The sequence below is a fragment of the Schistocerca americana genome, chromosome 7 (genome assembly GCF_021461395.2).
Source record: "Schistocerca americana isolate TAMUIC-IGC-003095 chromosome 7, iqSchAmer2.1, whole genome shotgun sequence".
NCBI lineage: Eukaryota > Metazoa > Arthropoda > Insecta > Orthoptera > Acrididae > Schistocerca > Schistocerca americana.
Genome location: NC_060125.1, coordinates 538219082 through 538235163, shown reverse-complemented (window position 1 = coordinate 538235163; position 16082 = coordinate 538219082).

The following is a 16082-nucleotide window of genomic DNA, read 5'->3' as shown; positions in this document are numbered from 1 at the left end:
AACGTGCGACAGTAGCGGTCGCGCGGTTCCAGACAACTTGTAAATAGCATTTGACTCAGTACCAACAAACGATTATTAGCGATAGATATGATACTGCATGAGAAATTTGACAGACCACTGGAAAACCTAAGTCGAAACAAGGCCCCGGGAGTAGACAACATTCCATTAGAACTATTGATAGCCTTCGGAGATCCAGCCGTGACAAAACTCTTCCATCTGGTGAGCAAGATGTATGAAACAGACGAAATACCCTCAGACTTCAAGAAGAATATAATAATTCTAATCCCAAAGAAAGCAGTTGCTGACAGATGTGAAAATTGCCGAACTATCGGTTTAAGAAGTTACGGCTGCAAAATAATATCACTAATTGTTTACAGACGAATGGAAAAACTGGTAGAAGCCGACCTCGGGGAAGGTCAGTTTGGATTCCGTATAAATATTGGAACACGTGAGGCAATACTGACACTACGACTTATCTTAGAAGCTAGACTAAGGAAAGGCAAACCTACGTTTCTAGCATTTGTAGACTTAGAGAAAGCTTTTGACAATGTTGACTGGAATACCATCTTTCAAATTCTGAAGGTGACAGGGGTAAAATACAGGAAGCGAAAGGCTTTTTACAAATTGTACACAAACCAGATGGGAGTTACAAGAGTCGAGGAACATGAAAGGGAAGCAGTTGTTGGGAAGGGAGGGAGACAGGGTTGTAGCCTATCTGCGATGTTATTCAGTCTGTATATTGAGCAAGCAGTAAAGGAAACAAAAGAAAAATTTGGATTACGAATTAAAATCCATGGAGACGAAATAAAAAATTAGCGGTTTCCCAACGCCATTGTAATTCTTTCAGAGACAAAAAAATGGTTCAAATGGCTCTGAGCACTATGGGACTCAACTTCTGAGGTCATTAGTCCCCTAGAACTTAGAACTAGTTAAATCTAACTAATCTAAGGACATCACACACATCCATGCCCGAGGCAGGATTCGAACCTGCGACCGTAGCGGTCTCGCGTTTCCAGACTGCAGCGCCTAGAACCGCACGGCCACTTCGGCCGGCTCTGTCAGAGACAGCAAAGGACTTGGAAGAGCAGCTGAACGGAGTGGGCAGTGTCTTGAAAGGAGTTTTTGAGATGAATATCAACAAAAGCAAAACGAAGATAATGGAATATAGTCGATTTAAATCAGGTGATGCTAAGGGAGTAGGCTTAGGAAATGAGACACTGAAAGTAGTAAATTAGTTTTGCTCTTTGGGAAGCAAAATAACCGATGACTAAGTAGGGAGGATATAAAATGTAGACTGGCTATTGAAAGGAAAGCGTTTCTGCAGAAGAGAAATTGTTAACATTGAATATAGATTTAAGTGTCAGCGAAGTCTCTTCTGAAAGTATTTGTATGGAGTGTAGTCATGTACGGAAGTGAAACATGGACGATAACTATTTTAAACAAGAAGAGAATAGAAGCTTTCGAAATATGGTGCTACAGAAGAATACTGAAGATTAGATGGGTAGATCACGTAATTAATGAGGAGGTACTACATAGAATTGGGGAGAAGTGGAATTTGTGCCACAACTTAATGAGAAGAAGGGATCGGTTGGTAGGAGACGTTCTGAAGCATCAACGGATCACCAGTTCAATATTGGAGGGTAGCGTGGAGTGTAAAAATCGTAGAGGGAGACCAAGAGATAAATACCCTAAGCAGATTCAGAAGGGTGTAGGTTGCAGTAATTATTCGGAGATGAAGATGTTTGCATAGGTTAGAGTAGCATGGAGAGCCGCATCAAACCAGTCTCTGGACTGAAGACCACAACAATAACACGATCGTATTATGTATCAAACGAAAATTTATTGTTGTATTGAAGATTTCGAAACACCGAGAATGTAACATGTTATCTTGGATGGACAGTCATCGACTGATGTTGAAGTTACTTCAGATATACCCCATGGAAGTGTTCTACATCCTTTGCTGTTCATTTTATGTATTAATACCCTGGGAGAAAATATTAACAGTAACGTTAGACTTTCTGCAAATTATACAGTTTTCTGTAATGAAGTACTATCTGGAAAAAGCTGCACAAATATTCAGTCAGACCGTGATAAGATTTCAAATTAGCGCAAAAATTTGCAGTTTGATTTAAATGTACAAATCACAAAAGGAACATATGTAGTATCCTGTGGCTACAATATTAACGTGCCACATCTGGAATCAGTCAACTCTTACAAACACCTGTTTGCAGTAGTTCGTGTGGATACGAAACAGAATAATCGCATAGGCTGAGTGATAGGGAAAGCTGGGGAAAGACTTGCTTTGACTATAGGAGTCTAGGAAAATGTAGTAATTCTGGGAAGGAGATTGATAACGAAACTCTCGTGCTACCCACACTAGAATATTGCTCAAGTATGGAGAAGTTATGTCAAAACCGACTAACAGCGGATACTGACCGTATACGCAGAAGTTCAGCACGGTTTCTCAATGATTTGTATTACCCACGGAAAAATGTTACGGAAATGAAAAACCTATACTGGAAGACACTTGAAGGTAGAATCCAACTATCACGCGAAAGGCTTTACACAAAGCTCCAGGAACTAGTATTAGGTGAGAGAATCAGAAATACACTTCAGTCCGCTATTTATAGCTTCCCTAGAAATCTAGAAGATAACAACAGATTAATTACAGCGCGCTCATACTTAGTCTGCCATTCTTCCCGCTCTCAGTTTGTGAACCGAACAAGAATAAATATCGTACTTGTTACAGTGGGAAGTACTCCACTTCACAATGCTTTGCAGAGTATGTTTGTAGATGTGGATATATTTGATTCTATCTTGGTTGGACCTATTCACACGTCTAAAGAAATGAGTGGTTGGAGGACGTTTTGAATCCACTGATGAAGTAATGGTAATCGTAAGCGTGTATTTTGTGGAGGTTCCAGAATTTAATTTAATCTTTTCCCCACTTCAGTTATACACGAAGTTTCTATTGTTGTGGAACAACATTGACATTTGACCAGGCGCGGCTTCTAGTTAAAGGCTCTGAGGCGAAGTGCCCCAGAACACATGTTAAAATATACTTCTCGATAATTTATTAAAGAATTTAAATTATCCAGACGCATTTCAAGTATTTCCTAACGGAATAATGACAGTCAACGTGTTGGGAGTTGTTGATTTCGAATGATATTTGCTGAACAAATAGTAACTAGTCTTATCCATTGCCATGAAATGCCGGTTAGTTCTGCGTAGCTGAGACTTGGTGGGTGTTGCTTCTACAGAGTACAGCTCGCGAGGAACTGCCGAAGACTGAGCCAGGATAGGCTAAGGGTGTCCTACCGATTTCCACACATTTTTCAAATTCCGCTGCTTACATCAAAAGGGAATGAGCAGAGCAGTTGAAACTCAGCTGAGGAATCCCTGTCTCTTTATATCTCTATTATACTTCGACGCATAGCTAATCGACGTTTTGTACACTACTGGCATTAAAATTGCTACACCACGAAAATGACGTGCTACAGACGTGAAATTTAACCGACAGGAAGAAGATGCTGTGATATGCAAATGATTAGCTTTTCAGGGAATTCACACAAGGTTGGCGCCGGTGGCGACTCCTACAACGTGCTGACATGAGGAAAGTTTCCAACCGATTTCTCATACACAAACAGCAGTTGACCAGCGTTGCCTGGTGAAACGTTGTTGTGATACCTCGTGTAAGGAGGAGAAATGCGTACCATCACGTTTACGACTTTGATAAAGGTCGGATTGTAGCCTATCGCGTTGCAGTTTATCGTAAGGCGACATTGCTGCTCGCGTTGGTTGAGATCCAATGACTGTTAGCAGAATATGGAGTCGGTGGGTTCAGGAGGGTAATACGGAACGCCGTGCTGGATCCCAACGGCCTCGTATCACTAGCAGTCGAGATGACAGGCATCTTATCCGCATGGCTGTAATGGATCGTGCAGCCACGTCTCGATCCCTCAGTCAACAGATGGGGACGTTTGCAAGACAACAACGATCTGCACGAACAGTTCGACGACGTTTGCAGCAGCATGGTCTGTAAGCTCGGAGGCCATGGCTGCGGTTACCCTTAACGCTGCATCACAGACAGGAGCGCCTGCGATGGTGTACTCAACGACGAACCTGGGTCCACGAATGGCAATACGTCATTTTTTCGGATGAATCCAGGTTCTGTTTACAGCATCATTATGGTCACATCCGTGTTGGGCGTCATCGCGGTGAACGCACTTTGGAATCGTGTATTCGTCATCGCCATAGTGCCATATCACCCGGCGTGATGGTATGGGGTGTCGTTGGTTACAGATCTCGGTCAACTCTTGTTCGCATTGACGTCACTTTGAACAGTGGACGTTACGTTTCAGATGTGTTAAGCCCCGTGGCTCTACCCTTCATTCGATCCCTGCAAAACCCTACATTTCAGCAGGATAATGCACGACCGCATGTTGCAGGTCCTATACGGGCCTTTCTGGATACAGAAAATGTTCGACAGCTGCCCTCGCCAGCACATTCTCGAGATCTCTCAGCAATTGAAAATGTCTGGTCAATGGTGGCCGAGCAACTGGCTCGTCACGATACGCCAGTCACTATTCTTGATGAACTGCGGTATCGTGTTGAAGCTGCATGGGCAGCCATCCAAGCTCTGTTTGACTCAATGCCCAGGCGTATCAAGGCTCTTATTACGGCCAGAGGTGGTTGTTATGGGTACTGATTTCTCGGGATCTATGCACCCAAACTCCGTGAAAATGTAATCACATGTCAGTTCTAGTATTATATATTTGTCCAATGAATACCCGTTTATCATCTGCATTACTTCTTGGTGTAGCACTTTTAATGGCCAGCAGTGTATTAATATTTTGGTTATATTTTAGAAAGTATTTTATTTCTAGCAGTGGCTAGTATGTCTGCTGTAGGAATCAGTTTGTGAACGTTCCGCAAGAGTGCACAAGAAGACGATAACATGTCACCACCTAGCGAGAGTTTCACGAATGAACAGAGGAGATATGCACACGAAACATACCCCAATCCCCATTACTGATAATAGTACGTTGTTTTTTGTGAGTGAATTGTGCCTGAGTTCCAGTAGGTTTTATTTTTTGAGAATAACTGCATACGGCGAGTGTGAAAACAACACAATATCAATTCATTGTGCAATTTACTGGGATATAATGTGGAACACAAGCTTGAAAAAGAACTACTGAATCGTTCGAATTTTAAGGAAGTTGTCATAGACCATACTGTAGCGAAGAGCGGTAGGACAAACTGCTTTCATTTACAAACAAATGAGTTAATGTAAGCAAGTCACCCTTTATTAGGTTGTACCGTTACCGCCCAGGTCGGAATACCGTCTCAAGTATACTTACGGTGTCCTCAACGAATGTGACGTAAAGAGTGTAAGAAAATCTTAACGCCTAACTTGATTGTTATTTATGCCCGCAAGAGCGTGAATAGAGCATTATTTGGCGGAGCGGACACAAGACAGAATGATGATAATATGGGGAACCGGAATCTATACTTTCGTAAAATAGTTCTCTGAGCTCCGATTATTTAACAGCACGCGACTCACCGCCTTGTTAATATAGGATTGCGTGAGGCGCTTTGAGAATCTGCTGCAAAATTGATGTCTCCGTGAAACGTTCATAGAGACAAAAACGTTGACGTAATCTCAGGGATTATATTTCGTGTTATCACATTAACATATTGCTGCAGGATATCTTTACCGTAGCGAAATTAATTAAAAGAAACCTTTGAATTAAATAAAGTATTTCCCTTTTAAACGAAATAATCTTTGTTTTGCCGAGAAGCGGCCAATTTCTATACTGAACTGAAAGTTTTTAGTTTTTACTTTAATGTGAAATAAATTAATTTATACACGTTCTTTTCTTTACTAATTAATATTGCGAGTCTTTTAAAGCGTCCGTTGATGACGGAACGCATTGAAATAATTCCTACGCAAGATGTCTGCCAAGAATGGTCGATTGTTCGGCCGTTCTCGTTGTTTATTCAGCGTACTGAAAACTTTGAAAAATAAACCTAATTTTTACTTCTGCTTGAAGGTCACTATGTACATGAAAGAAAAATGCGCAGCTAGCTTTAATTACAATATATTCTTTAAAATTCACAACTTACAATACGAAATGGCCGCCGTAACGTGCGTTTTAGTCAAGGCTAGAACAGAGAGTTATAACTCTGTTTTTTTTTTTTTTTTTTTTTTTTTTTTTTTTTTTTTTTTTTTTTTTTTTTTTGGTTTCTTGCACCAGCGAGTAAAGGAACAATTACATTGCTGCATAGATTCTATTCAGTTATCTAATAGGGTCTTTTGTTTTTATATTAGTTCGTTTCATTACAAATTTCCATTCTCACAGTTAATTACACTAGCATTTTCAGAGTTCCCGGGTAATATTTTTAATAATTTAAAGTTTTACATTTGTCATTTTACTTCGTTTTGTGTCGACTTGTCTTCGCATGATTTAATGTTTTGTACCTCGTATCGGAACAAGGTCATATAAAGCAATTCCTTCTTATAACTACCTTTTAATCCTATGAAATGAAGTCCTTAAAATGGGTCGTACCATGTTCTTCCACCGACTTCACATTTTCCGACACTTCGGCACAACAGACCGTACTAAAAATGACTCGTTTGTAAGAGAACTGTCATATGGTGTATTACATAAATTAAGTACAAAAACGAAAACCAAAAAAATATTCCATGTTAGCTTCGTTAACATTTAAATCAATACAGCAGCTGCTCGGTGTACTTCAGTGAACCAAATACAACGCAAGACCCGTGATTTCAAGATAATTTTGTCACATGTGGGGAATACATTACTGTCAAGTCAATGATATCTATGTAGTACGCTAATCTGATTGCAGCACAAGTGGAATTGCGTGTTTTTGGTGGTTGTTCAGGATGGCCAGAAACAGCCTGAAAAGCTTGTGAGGGTGTTGCATGGTAAGTTCTGTGGTGTCACCGCCAGACACCACACTTGCTAGGCGGTAGCCTTTAAATCGGCAGCGGTCCATTAGTATACGTCGGACCCGCGTGTTGCCACTGTCAGTGATAGCAGACCGAGCGCCACCACACGGCAGGTCTGAGAGACGTCCTGGCACTCGCCCAGTTGTACAGCGGGCTTTGCTAGCGATGCTACACTGACGAAGACTCTCTCATTTGCCGAGAAGATAGTTAGCATAGCCTTCAGCTAAGTCAATTGCTACGACCTAGCCAGGCGCCGTATTCAATTGATATTTCTTATATGAAGCATGTATCATCAAGAGCTATGTTATACAATTATGGATTAAAGTTAAGTATTCCAGAAGCTACGTACTTTTCTTTATAGCATTATCCTGTTTCAGACCTCACGCCAGCCAGCGTGAGTTTAAGCGCGTGCCTTTCGGCTTCCTCTCATTGTGTCTAGGCTGTCTTGTCTAGACACAACAACTGGTAGATGGAGAAGGTAATGCAGCAAATTCACTTCATAACAAGTTGGTGTACGAGTTCTCTTCTTTAACTTTTTCGTCCTCAGGAATGTAACAGAATTACTGTTACTGTCAGCTACCAATAAGTGACACTCGTACTGGTATCTGCTGTCAACTTCCAAGTGCTCTGTATGTTGTTAATTCATTTCATACTCATCTATACAGGGAGGAAAAATTATTTTCAGGCGACTGTCAACAGCATTAATACACGTGGAGAAATATACCATACACGCAGTGCTATCTTACAATATATGGGATGTTGTTCCGCCCGAGCGATGGTGCTGTGTACTTAGTGCTGTTACATGTTTTCATGTTTCAATGTTTGCTGCTTGCCGAAGCATGTATTATGACATTAAGCATCTTTTTCTGACGTATTCAAGTCAGCGACGGCGTGCACTTTTCTAGTTAAAAAGCACATATGACATGTGAAGTTGTCACAACAGATGAAGATGGTCCATGATCGAAACCGGTTGTGAACAAATATATTGTGAAACAACAGAGTGTGTACCATGAATTTCTCCAACGATATATGGAGGTCAAACACAGTGTTGCAGGGTAGGTTCCACTGACAAATAACTGTTACGAAAAGAATCTGATATATTCCGTCGTATCCGCGTTAATTAGCTTTGAAGTTAGCCAATAAGGACATTACGCCGTAACCAGTCTTTTTCTTAACAATTAGTTCTCCGCACAGCCTGCTCTGCAACACTCTTACAAGCTTTTCAAACTGTGTCTGACCTCCCTGTATAGCTGGAGAAATGCATGGTACACACTCTGCTGTTTCACAATATACTTATTCAAAACCGGTTTAGATCATGGACCATCTTCACAGCGAAAAAATATCTACTGTGACAGCTTCACGTGTAATACATGCTTTTTAACAAGAAAAGTATGTGACATTGGTGACTTCAAAATATCAGGAAAAGATGCTTAACCCCATAATACCGGCTTTGACAAGCAGAAAACACTGGAAACGTGTAACAGCAGTAAGAGGATAGCAACGTAGTTCAGGCAGAACAACATCCCAAATACTGTAAGATGGGGCAGTGTGTATCATGTATTTCTCCAAGTATATCGAATCTGTTGATAGTTGTCTGAAAAAAAAAAAAATCCTTCCTATGTAGATAAGTGAGAAATAAATTAATGACATACAGAACACTTGGAAGCTGACAACAGATGCCAGTATGAGTCATAGTAACTGATAATAATCGTAATATTTTTAGGTTATTCAGGAGAATAAAGTTAAAGAAGGGGATTCGCAAACCAATTTTTTATCAAATGAAATTTCTGCGCCGGCTGGTGTGGCCGTGCGGTTCTAAGCGCGTCAGTTTGGAACCGCGTGACCGCTACGGTCGCAGGTTCGAATCCTGCCTCGGGCATGGATGTGTGTGATGTCCTTAGGTTAGTTAGGTTTAATTAGGTCTAAGTTCTAGGGGACTGATGACCTCAGTAGTTAAGTCCCATAGTGCTCAGAGCCATTTGAACCATTTTTTTGAAATTTCTGCTTCAGCTTCTGGATACAGAGAGACTGTCATTAATTTTGATTCAGGCACCGTTTTCCATCATTTTCGATGTTGGCTGAGTGATTATCTACCAAACGTAATCTGGATCAGTCAACCGTCACTCAGTCAGTATGAAATCTTTCTAATAACTTTTTTTTCAAGTAAATTAATATGGAAGAGTCGATAACAAGATGGAAATTCAATATTCGTTCAGATAAAATCATGACCTCAGTTTTCTTGTTTAAATGCGGACTGTGTATGGTACTGTAAGATAAGGTCTGTTACTCCACGCCCTCTCACTTATTGTCTCGTACTGGTGCGTGGTCTAAAAGGTCACAGTGGAAACAAGTGGATCTAACAAGACGTTCGAACAGCAACAACTTGTCTTTTGCCATCGCGCTATTTATAGCAGTCACGGAGATACTGCTTGCTTGCTGAGTATACACAGAAATACGGTAGGGGAAATTGTAGACGATTTATCGGACGAGGTGGTGCAGTGGTTAGCACACTGCACTCGCATTCGGGAGAACGAAGATTCAGACTTGCGTCCGGCCATCCTGATTTAAGTTTCCCGTGGTTTCCCTAATTCGCTCTAGGCAAATGACGGGGTGGTTCCTTTGGAAGGGCACGGCCGATTTCCTTCTCCACCCTTGACACAATCCGAGCTTGTGCTCCATCTCTAATGACCACGAAGTCGACGGGACGTTAAACCCCAATCTTTCTTCCTTCACTGTAAGACGATTTGGTGGGAGGGTCACGTAAACTCCATCATTCAAATGGGACAGCCAATGAAGGTAAGTGAAATAGGAGGCGATTTTCCTTCTTTTTTGCTGGCCTTATCCCGAGCCTTCACGGGGCGCTATTTTCATCTGGATTTGGCAGTGTTAGTGGTAGAGAATGGCTGAAAGACATCCCTTTCACCAATTCTTCCCCCCAGGACGCAAGTTGTGTACTTCATCATTCTGTGTCTAGTGTTATCCCACATGAAATTGCGAGAACGGTTGTATAATGTCTGCTCTTTTTGCAGCTCGAGCAGGACGTGGGTGCCAGCCGAAGCGAGGAAGAAATTAATCATAAGAAGGCTTAAGCGAAATCATAGGTTGCGTGGACATACAGGGTGATAATTATTGAACTATATGAAATAAAATCGTCATAACTTCTGAATGATTTGCGATAGCACTTTCAAACTGATCGGTTGGCTGCGGGGCATGATGGGAATTAGTATGCGTATGCATGGTTTGCTTTAGCGACGAAGACCACTCACATTTGGAGAGGTTCGTCAATAAGCAAAATTGGCGCATTTGGAGGACTGAGAATACGCATTTCGCGATCGAGAAGTCTCTTCACCCTCAGCGGGTGACTGTTACTGTGCAATGTTCAGTCACGGAATAATCGGTGCTATATTCATTGATGGCACTGTGGCTACTGAACAGTATGTGAAGGCTTTGGAAGATGATTTCATCCCCATTACCCAAAGTGACCCTGATATCGACAAGATGTAGTTCATGCAAGACGGAACTCGACCCCACCGAAGCAGGAGAGTGACGTCTAGGAGGAGCACTTTGGGGACTGCTTTCTGTCTCTGGGGTACCCAGAGGCCATTGGCATGGACCTCGATTGGCCGCCATATTCTCCGGATCTGAACACATGCGACTTCTTCTTGTGGGCCTATATTAAAGACAAGGTGTACAGCAATAACCCCAAAACTATTTCTGAGCTGACATCCGCCTTTTAGGAGGTCATTGACAGCATCGATGTTTCGACACTTCAGCGGCTCATGCAAAATTTCGCTGTTCGTCTCCGCCACATCAGCGCAAATGATGGCATGGATAACAAACATGTCATAACCTAAATCCGAATGTCTGTAGTGACGTTTACATGCTGAATAAAGTGTGAGCACGCCGTAGTTTGTAACTAATTTACGTTTTTCCATATAGTTCAATAATTGTCACACTGTACAGTTGTAATTTGGTCGCTGCAAGATAGTGTTAAGTAAGCAAACAAATCAACTGTGCGGAATGTTTACAAAGAGAAGGGTACAGTGCTTAATACCATGCGATCTGAGGCAAAAGTCTGTAGTTGTCAAGGTACCACGGAGACAAACTGGCAGAGTGGTAGAATGATCTTATACCGGCTGGTTATAATGAAACTAACGGTGTTCCGCGTGCTGCAGTTTGGGCTGTATAAACTGCAGGACGCTGAGACATCGTAGATATAGTTATTAATCGGTGCACTTGTGGAGTATGCTGAACAAAATAATAGTTCCACTTTCCGCCACAGTTGAAAATATGGCACTCTAACAGTGAGAATGTAGTGTGAGTACAGGAAAAGAAGAGGTACTATCGAACACATTATAACGGCGATTGTGGCACGTTTCTTAGGATACGGTCTCCTGACTCAGCAAGATGGTGCATCCGTAACACGGCACGGTCTACAGTTTCTCGCAGCATATCCGGTGTAATCAGAGTGATATGTCGTCCTGTGCTGTCCTTCAGACCAGGAAGAGTCCGGATACATCCCTGATCGACACGATCATTCATATTTCCCCACAAACAGAAGCCACATGGTTTTAATTCTGGTGATCTGGACCACTCATCTTGAAATTGTCTACAGATGATGCAGTTGTTACCGAAAGTTTCACGAAGCAAGTCTTTCAGGTGGCAACTGACATGTGGTAGCATCACACCTTGCATGAAAATAATGGCATGGACACGTTTGGGTTCTTACAACGCTGGAACCAAGTGTTGCACACCTAACAGGCCCACGAGGTGTTATCTTCTCAAAGAAAAACGGACCGAGACTGCAAGAGTTTTCCAAAAAGCACCACACAGTCACGTAAGCTAAGTGCAGTGGATGTTCCTGCACAACATGTGACGGAGTAGAACCACATTTGCGACAGTTCTATGAATTCACGACGCCGTGCAGAGTAAAATGTGTGTCCGTCCAAAGGCTGTTGCCCATCTGCATGTCATCCATTTTCATTCATGCCAAAAAACGAACGGTGAAGTAATGTCGTTGTAGCCTATCTTAGGGCGTTATTTGGTGCACATTCTGGATCTTTTAAAGATAACAGTGTAAATGCGCCGCAAAATCTTTTGAATTGTTGACCAGGTGAGAGACAATTTCTGTGGCACAGCTCGTGTACTGGCTCCAGAATTTGAGACATATGCTGCACGGTCGGATATAGGTACAGCAACTTCGGGCTCTGGCTCTGGGCACTATGGGACTTAACATCTTAGGTCATCAGTCCCCTAGAACTTAGAACTACTTAAACCTAACTAACCTAAGGACATCACACACATCCATGCCCGAGGCAGGATTCGAACCTGCGACCGTAGCAGTCCCGCGGTTCCGGACTGCAGCGCCTAGAACCGCACGACCACCGCGGCCGGCTACAGCAACTTCACCAACAACTATCGTGGGAATGGGCCACCTCCCTCTCCATGCTGCACTTCTTAATTCACCTGTTTCTTCAGATTTATTGATCTTATTCTTTAGACCATTTATTAACATGGATCTACGTCGCAGCTGCTTGTGTCCGCGATATTCTCGCAACGCGATATTGTTGTTGTTACTGTCCTGATAAAACAAGTTTACGAGCAATGCACGACGTTTTTCTCATCATCCATTGCATTTCTTTCGGAAAATTTCAACCTTCTTGACCCATTACACCAACAGTCAACTCATAAAAGAATCAACACTCGTCGCCCGGTACAAACAGCATACTGACGACAAAACAAGAAACATTTAAAATCGTAACTGCTTACAGCGCCATATTTTCACATGGTGACAGAAACTAGAACATGATTGTTTCCTTCAGCATGCTCCTTGAGCACACCGATTAACGAACGTACTACAAATACCTGCAGCGATTTACAACCTGGCCAGCCCAGTGTCAGGGGCACGCCCATCGGGATTAGCTCGATGGGCAAGGCAATACAGTAGGTTTGTACACTGCTGACACACCTGTGACGCTGCAGGAAGTAGAATATAGGTTTAGCTAAAAACTTAGAGATTAGAATAAATTATGTAACTGCCCATTCAAACTAACTTATAGCTGTAGCTCACAACTAAATATAAAATAGAATTAGCTGCTAATTGTAACTAACAGTAGCAAGTAAGACCCACTAATCAAATAAGGAGGTGGGTTGGATGTACACTCCTGGAAATGGAAAAAAGAACACATTGACACCGGTGTGTCAGACCCACCATACTTGCTCCGGACACTGCGAGAGGGCTGTACAAGCAATGATCACACGCACGGCACAGCGGACACACCAGGAACCGCGGTGTTGGCCGTCGAATGGCGCTAGCTGCGCAGCATTTGTGCACCGCCGCCGTCAGTGTCAGCCAGTTTGCCGTGGCATACGGAGCTCCATCGCAGTCTTTAACACTGGTAGCATGCCGCGACAGCGTGGACGTGAACCGTATGTGCAGTTGACGGATTTTGAGCGAGGGCGTATAGTGGGCATGCGGGAGGCCGGGTGGACGTACCGCCGAATTGCTCAACACGTGGGGCGTGAGGTCTCCACAGTACTTCGATGTTGTCGCCAGTGGTCGGCGGAAGGTGCACGTGCCCGTCGACCTGGGACCGGACCGCAGCGACGCACGGATGCACGCCAAGACCATAGGATCCTACGCAGTGCCGTAGGGGACCGCACCGCCACTTCCCAGCAAATTAGGGACACTGTTGCTCCTGGGGTATCGGCGAGGACCATTCGCAACCGTCTCCATGAAGCTGGGCTACGGTCCCGCACACCGTTAGGCCGTCTTCCTCTCACGCCCCAACATCGTGCAGCCCGCCTCCAGTGGTGTCGCGACAGGCGTGAATGGAGGGACGAATGGAGACGTGTCGTCTTCAGCGATGAGAGTCGCTTCTGCCGTGGTGCCAATGATGGTCGTATGCGTGTTTGGCGCCGTGCAGGTGAGCGCCACAATCAGGACTGCATACGACCGAGGCACACAGGGCCAACACCCGGCATCATGGTGTGGGGAGCGATCTCCTACACTGGCCGTACACCACTGGTGATCGTCGAGGGGACACTGAATAGTGCACGATACATCCAAACCGTCATCGAACCTATCGTTCTACCATTCCTAGACCGGCAAGGGAACTTGCTGTTCCAACAGGACAATGCACGTCCGCATGTATCCCGTGCCACCCAACGTGCTCTAGAAGGTGTAAGTCAACTACCCTGGCCAGCAAGATCTCCGGATCTGTCCCCCATTGAGCATGTTTGGGACTGGATGAAGCGTCGTCTCATGCGGTCTGCACGTCCAGCACGAACGCTGGTCCAACTGAGGCGCCAGGTGGAAATGGCATGGCAAGCCGTTCCACAGGACTACATCCAGCATCTCTACGATCGTCTCCATGGGAGAATAGCAGCCTGCATTGCTGCGAAAGGTGGATATACACTGTACTAGTGCCGACATTGTGCATGCTCTGTTGCCTGTGTCTATGTGCCTGTGGTTCTATCAGTGTGATCATGTGATGTATCTGACCCCAGGAATGTGTCAATAAAGTTTCCCCTTCCTGGGACAATGAATTCACGGTGTTCTTCTTTCAATTTCCAGGAGTGTATAATTATTGTTGATGGGAAATAAGGAATTAAAAAAAAATACCTGGTATTTGCTAATAGGAAGAAATACAACGACTCTTCTACAGCCGATCAGACGAATAACTATGCTGTTACGAAAGCCAAATGAGAAATTGCATGCTAAACAGTTGCAAACATAATGTAAAACATGGCGATGGAACTGATAGGGAGCAGTATTTGATCATCTGGTGTGGGAGAGATTACTGTCATTGAAAGTGTGCCGAACAAGGAGGGTTATCTCAGCAGCCCAAAGCCAAATTAGCACAGGAATGCAGAAAAATAGAGCGTTAAATTCACATCAAAGTTTTTACAGTACAGTCACTCGAATCACACATTTTGATTTGAATAAAATGGGCCCGTTATAAGTATCCCAAGGTTCCTGAAACACCACTCCATTCGCTCGACATTGAGGCAAAAGAGAACATATGGACAAACTTGATAGAAAGGCCAGGAGAACCACAATCAGCTCGAAACATGATCTGGAAAAGAAGCTAAAGGAATAATTGGGGTTAGTAGGTCCTGAGAACACAGCAAGAATCGTTGGTAACGTGTGCGAGGTAACATACCAAAGATGTTCGGGCTCACATGCGGTTCCTCTTCGTCGAAATGTCTTGGCTCAAACTAGTCTAGGAATTGAACCGCACGTGTCGCATTATACGCCCTAAATTAGACACTTGTGACCCTTTGGTTAAATTTTCTGGCTGATGGCAAGTTTGTGAAGTACAAAGTTAAGATAACATATAATAATAGTGATAGTAATATCGGGAACTAAATTAATGACCCGTAAATGATGTAGGCCACACAGTTGCGATTTCGTTAGAATAACAATAATTATTCAGAAAGCAAACTAAAGCGAGAGTGGTCGTATTTAGAGTTACTGTTACACTCGAGTGCATATCCATTTGGCACAGTTCGATAATTCACAATCTCATTGCGAAATACAAGTTCTCTACGCGAAATGTTAAGAGCTCACACCAGGCGCGAGGCTGCTCACCGCTCATAGACTAATTTCCTTCCTACCTTTGTATGCCACGGCCAGTAGCCTTGAACCCATGTGCTTTCTCATAAATAAATAGAGAACAAAAGTAACTATTGTGCACTAACTTTACAAAAAATATTCCATTATCTAATGATTCAATAAGGTGTCATGCTGTCATCGTTCAATGTGTTTTGTGTGGAGGAAATGATGATCTGATGCTTAACTGAAAATACTAATAAATATACTACATCTTTTAAACAAACGAGATTACGGAGTTGATATTTCAAAATTTGTCAATTTAATGATGCGCTTCTATATGAAATGTCGATCGTTGAGATCTACTAAAGCGTTCAGTTTTTAGCATTCAGGTCTTTGTTACAAAACATGTTAATTTCACTTTAACAGTAAATCCTAAACTATTACAGATATGATCAGTATTCAATTTTTATTGGGATCACAACGAAATTTTATGGAGGATGGGAGGTTAAAATTACTGTGGCTTCATTTCCCGCATTACTACAGAATTAACTA